The sequence below is a fragment of the Chionomys nivalis genome, chromosome X (assembly GCF_950005125.1).
Source record: "Chionomys nivalis chromosome X, mChiNiv1.1, whole genome shotgun sequence".
Classification (NCBI taxonomy): Eukaryota; Metazoa; Chordata; class Mammalia; order Rodentia; family Cricetidae; genus Chionomys; species Chionomys nivalis.
The window spans coordinates 70,024,043-70,030,566 of NC_080112.1; positions in this window are offsets into that span (position 1 = coordinate 70,024,043).

Below are 6,524 nucleotides of genomic sequence, written 5' to 3' on the forward strand. Positions count from 1 at the left end.
GTACTGCTCCAGCACTCGGGAGGCAGAGGCAGCTGGATCTCAGTGAGTTCGAGGCCAGCCTGGTCTACAGAGCTAGTTCCAGACCATCTAGGACTGTTACACAGAGAAACCCTGCCTCGAAAAACCAAAAGAGGAAAAAAAAAAAAAGAGTGAGTACCTGCTCTTACAGAGAACCCACATTCAGGGCCCAGCACCCACATCAGGGGGCTCTCAACTACTTCAAGAGTCTCACACATAAATAAAAATGAGTCTTTAAAAGGGGGTGAGGTCTGGAGAGATGGCTCAGCGATTAAGAGCTCTGGCTTCTCTTCCAGAGGACCCAAGTTCAGTTCCTAGCACCCACATGATGGTTCATGACCATCTGTAACTCCAGTTCCAGGGGATCTGATGCTTAACAGAAGTGTACAGACATACATGCAAGCAAACACTCATACACATAAAAATAAATCTTACTTTTTAAAAAATAAACAAAATTATCAGGCAGAACCAGCATTGGTGGATCATGTTTCTCAGCCCAGTATGGGGGGGAGGGGTGCCGCGGCAGGAAAATCTTGAGTTCAAGGTCAAGGTTACAGAGTGAGATGAGCTGCTACCCCCATACCAAAAGTGGATGAGCCAAGGACTACTGTCCAAACTGACACAAATTCGTTAGTCACCAACTGTGAATACACATTCTTGCCTGCTCTACCCCAGAGTTCCTCCTTCTTCTCCACCACAACATCTCATGCCAATCATTCTTAATCGAAACCCCATTGCACTGAAACACCGTTGGAAACAGGCAGAAGGAGAATGGGGAGTAGGAACGAAAGGAAAACAGCCTGGCCTTTGGATGTTCCCCCCTACTCTCCAGGCCTCAGGATGAGCCCTCATGGTTTCAGACTCCAAGAAGGAATTTTCAGACAAGAACTCAGGCGCAGACAGATGGAAGAACTAGACAGGGGCTTAGCAATGCCGCATGCAGGTCTACCTCTGCCTACTCCCAGCAGGATAACCCTGGGCAAGTTGCTTAACTTGTCCGTTTGTTCATCTGCAAGCTAGAAAGATAGCACCTACCTCACAGGGCTGTCATGAGACTGAAACGTGAAAATGTAGTGGCTATGCTCTGTAAAGTGTAAGCGCTTTGCAAACATAACATATTGTTCTGATGACATAGTGGGCCCCGGCTGTTTTCAGCAGAATAGGGTACAAAAAGGTAAATAAGACCTGGTCCTTGTAGAGCAGATTTGTTCACAAGTCATAAGATAAAGTACAAGAACAGGGCATAGGGCACACGTCGTTCTGACAAGAGGGATGATCCCCCTGGGTGTGGTGACACATACCTGTAATCCCAAAGCTCAGGAGTCAAAGGCAGGAGGATCATGAGTCTGAGCCCAGCCTGGATTCCAAGTCACAAAAGCAAAACGAAATGTGCGGGGAGTCCATCAGACTCAGGGACAGAAAAGACAGACTTCCGGGCATCCTGATAGGAGCTCCAACAAACGGAACATATCGAACAAAAGAAATGACTGAGGGGCCAGGCAGTGGTCTTAATCCCAGCATTTGGGAGGCAGAGGCGGGCAGATCTCTGTGAGTTCGAGGCCAGCCTGGTCTACAAGAGCTAGTTCCAAAGCTACAGAGAAACTCTGTCTCGAAGAAAAAGAAAAAGAAAGAAAGAAAGAAATGACTGAGGGAAGACAGTATTTCCAGGGAGAAGAGTCCAGGAGCGAGAATTTCTCAAGTGTGACTTGAGGTGCTGGGAACAGTCATGGCTGACAGAAAGAGGCAGTGGGGTGGGACGGTCACATCACAGTGTTCTGCCCTTCACAAGAAGTGGGTGGCCTAACGTGAGCAGAAACACTTAGTTCTCATGTTTGACCAACTGACTTCCTTGGAGGATTCTAGGGAGCAAAGGCATCTAGAAACGCCCCCTATAAGATCACTTTTCTCCTTTTTAGGAACATTTTTGTTATTATTTTATTGGTATGGGTGTTTTGGCCCCACGTATGCGCATCACTTTTACGTGGGGTGGGGCTGGCTTTTCAGACTACGCTGAGCCGCACTGTGGGTGCTGGGAATTGAACCCAGGTCTGCTGGAACAGCAGTCAGTGCTCTTAACCTCTGAGTCATCTCTCCAGCCCCTCTTTATCTGTAGGCGAGAAACGGGTGTCTGGGAAGAGCAGGAACTATGGCCGTATTTCAGGCAATCAGTGCTCCAACAATTGAATAGAGCTAACAGGCAGAGGTGGCTGAGAGAAGGCAGCACTCCTAGTGAAGGAGTTGAAGAAGCTTCAGCTGGAAGTGGCTCCCTGAAGAATGGCTATCCATCACACCTGAAAGGCTTCTTATTCTCCAGTTCTGTGTGGGGAACATTGAGTAGGAAACTAGTTCAAGGGCTCTCAAGGTCCATTTTCCAGATGGGGCTTTCAGAACTACTGTTGGGATTTAGCGCCACCTGGTGTCCATGATTTGCTACAGCCGCCACCTTTCCGAAGGCTTTTCCAGCACTCAGGGACAAGACAGGCTTCCTTCCCTAAAGGCCTGTTATAAGATGCTCTTTGGGGTCTGTGGAATGGAAGAGGAGAGGGCAAGTGCCGCTTGGAGCCTCGAGGAGCTCTTTTCTATGTTGTCAGGGTTTCCATTTCCCCAGAGTGCTTCTGGGGATGTGTATTTTTCCGGAACACTACAGGATTGGGTTTGCCAGACTCTCTCATATGAGGACGAGTATCTGTAAATCTCTTGGCCAGACTGCCCTGAGCCTTTACAGTGAGCAAAAGGGTCCCGTTCTCCATGAACTCAGGCTTACGTGATGCTTCCTCTAATTAGGTTAGCCTTATACTTAGGACTCCTAAAGCCCCACTGAAAGGTTGAAAGAGAAGCTGTGCCTCAGAAAACTGAACTGAGAGATGACAGCCCTGCTTTCTCTCAAAACCCATTTTGTATTGGGTTCCCAATGAGCTGTGAAACATGAAAAAAAAAGTTAGGGCCCAACTGTAACCTCAGATACAGAAGAGGCTGCTGCAGGAAGATCACAAGTTCAAGACCAGTTTGGACAACAGAGAAAAATCCTGTCTCAAATTGAAAATATCCACTAACATTGTCCTGGCGATGCCTCATACCGTGGTATTGGAGAGCATAGAGGAGCAATAGCGTGGAGGGGCGTGCAGAGTGGTGCACGAAAGACTAAGTAGTGAAGACATTACTTTCTGTCAGTCTCCATCCCAGCTACCCTTGAAGTTTGTTTCCGTCATAATCCATCCCAGGCTTAGGCTTTTCTGCCTCTTCTGTTTGCTTATGAATTGTGGGACAGCTCTCAGCTTAGAGCACCAGTGAAGAGGGCACATAACTGCAGAGGGTATTGAAAAGCAGCAGAAAGAAAAAAAAAAGGGTCATCTCTACTTTAGACAGTCTGGACTCTTAGATAACTGCCTTTTAATTTTTCTTTCCTGGTCCCCACAATACAAGCAGGGCTCGGCGAGTAAAGGTCCCTTAACTATACCAGCTGAGAGGTGAACACATCCCTTTAAATCCTTTCATTAAGATGCTTTTGGAGCCCGGCGTGGTGGTGCACACCTTTAATTCCAGCACAGAGACAGGGGGATCTCCATGAGTGAGAGGACAGCAAGGTGTTTTATAAAGAGAGTTCCAGGACAGCCAGAGCTGCATAATAGAGACTCTCTGTCTTTCTTTTGTTTTTTGAGACAGGGTTTCTCTGTGTAGCCCTGGCTGTCCTGGAACTCTCTACGTCCATCAGGCTGGCCTCAAAACCCAGGGATCCATCTGCCTCAGCCTCTGGGTGCTGGGATTAAAAAAAAAAGTGCAATACCACAGCCTGTGGGGGGCGGGGGGAACTTTTCCAAAGTAACATTTGTGAGCAATTTCATAAATTACATAGATTGACATATTTTATCTTGTAAATTGTAAAGATTTCTGACCCTGAATTAACTACATTGTACCCAGCAATGAAATGGATACCAAATGACAGCAACTTTTCTAAACTGGAGAGGGCTCAGACATTAGACCTCACTACCTGGAACTAAGCCTTATATGGGCCTTTGGGATTCAGAGTATTAGGCAGAATCGGCTTTCCCTTTCTGCTCTCCCAACTGTAAAGACCTGGGTGGGTGCCTTCTGTCTGCCTCGTGCTGCGCTTCTGCAGTTTCTTCCACCATCCTAGCCTGGGCTTCGCCCCACCCCTTTTCAAGCTGGCTGAGAAAAAAAAAAGAAACCAGAGAAAACCCCGCCCCTTCACATAGCTGTACGACGTGTTTAGAATATGAGCGATAACTAGAACAAATGTGCTTGCGAAATTGGAAAAAAAAAAAAAACACTTGGAATTCACACAGCTTCTGAAAATCTGGCCCCATAATGGCCGTCCCTACTGTTCTCGGCTAGTCTTTCGTTTTAGTGCCCTAAAGTGGCCATGTGACCTTGACGGCAAACGCCATTTTCCTGCCAGGGGGCCTGCGCATTTAAGCCTCCGCTTGCGCCCGCGCCCAAGCTTTTCGGATCTCAGCAGCTTTAGACCTCCTCCCAAGACCCCCTTTCCGGTCTGCGAGGCCCAAGAGACTCCCAGATCATTGGTGGAGAAAGTATGATTGACATAATCTGCGTGTAATGACTGACCGGCTCTTTCCCAGCTTGGATGACTAGTTCCGCTCTCTTTCCCAGAGTCTTTTTGATGACTCATCCCTCAGTCTTCGCACCGAGGCCTTTCCTGGCCCCGCCCCTGCCGCCCGCCACCGCCCGCCACCCCCCCCAAAGAGAAGGAGCTGTGGGAATCCGCGCACACTCATGTGTGTGTGTGTGTGTGTGTGTGTGTGTGTGTGTAGTTGAGGCACACAGAAGCTAAAATCACTATTTCTGCACCAGAAAGAGGCTCGTTTCCTTATAAGGAACTTAACCCCTTATTGTCCCTTGAGGTTTCTCTTGCACTTGGAGGCCTGGAGGGAGAAAAGATTGTGGGGGGTTCTACTCCAGCTTCCAGTTCAGCCCCAGATGGTGGACTGAGTTACTGCTCCAACAGCTAGCCACTCGGAGGGAGGAGCCTGGGAAGGTGCAGTTAGGTGGTGGCTTACTGATCACCCTGTAGATCTCTGGGGACATGCGTGTCAGGCACCTAACAGAGATTGCAATCCTAAAGAAAAATCCAGCCTCCTGTTGATAATGGGAAAATAGGGAACCCAGGCCGAGCTAAGAAACTGTCCTGGACCCAGATGAAAGAATGGATGGTCACCTGAGCCAGGGGTCCTAGCCATGTCATGTTCCTGCGTGTCCCCACAACAGGTTTTCCTGGCCTGGGTTAAAAGAAGCCCGAAGCTCTGTAAAAGGAGCTGGCTACAGCTGTCTCCTTCGGGCTGCTTCCTATAGTATCGTTTGCTCTTTTCTACAGTCACCCCTTTGCCAAGTTTCCCATCCCACAGGTAGATCTCACTGAAAGTACCAGCCTCACCTAGATTGTAATAAGCTCCGTGCACAGTAGGTACACAGTAGGGGTGCAATAAACACCCCTAAGCCTGAACATCGCATCGAAGACTGGAGACTCGGGAACCACAAGGTGGGCAAAGTGCTCTGAACTTGAGCATACATTGGTGCTGGGGGATGCGAGAGATTGTGTTTAGGTATCTTCTGTAAAGGAGACTTTTCCAGCTTGAGGGCATGAAGCCGGTGGTAAGAGGTACTGGCACTAGCACCTTCCTTTCTAGCCTGCAGCCCCTGCTCTCCCTTGACTAAATCCCACCCACAGTTCATTTGCCTTGTCCAGGCTTGCCCCTCTGACCTCTGCATGGAATGTAGCCAAGGAACAGGAAAGAGGCAGCATGCTTTTTGCCCCTGCTGGGGTGAGGAGGAAATGGAGACACAAATTCTATCCCTCCTCGTCTGCTTCCAGTTTCTCATCTTGACTGTAAAGGATTTCTCCACTCACTGCCCTGCCTGCGTTAGTTAGTTTACCTGCGGTACTTGCTCCTATCATCAGTGACACTGAAAGCTGTGGCAGCGTGCACATTGGTGGGGAGGATGGGGAGCAGGTGAGTGCGAAATAGGTAGGTAATCATAGCAGCGTATCTGGGAGTAGTGCCAGTGGGAGGCAGGCAATCACGCTAAATACAATGATTGTGGCAGTTGTCAGTCTAAGATGTTTCTAGGCAGATTGCGAACTGCAGAGCCATTGGCTTTCAGCTGCAAGAGAATTCCTAGAGGAAGCTGGATTCATTTTACATATTTACTAATTGTGTGTTCATGTATGTGTGTGTGTGTGGGTACGTGCATGCCATTGCACAGGTGTGGAGGTCACAGGACAACTTGGGAGTAGTTTGCTTTTACCACACAAAGCTCAAGGGTAAAACTCAGGTTGTGTGGCTTGGTGGAAGGTGCCTTTGGACAATGAGTCATCTTCTCAAGATGTGAGATTTAAGAAGTAGCCCCAACGGAGGCTGGAGAGATGACTCATTGATGAAAAGCACAGCCTTCCAGAGCAGTAGGGTTCAAGTCCCAGCACCTACATAGCAGCTCACAGACACCCATTACCTCTGGTCCTAAGGGATCTG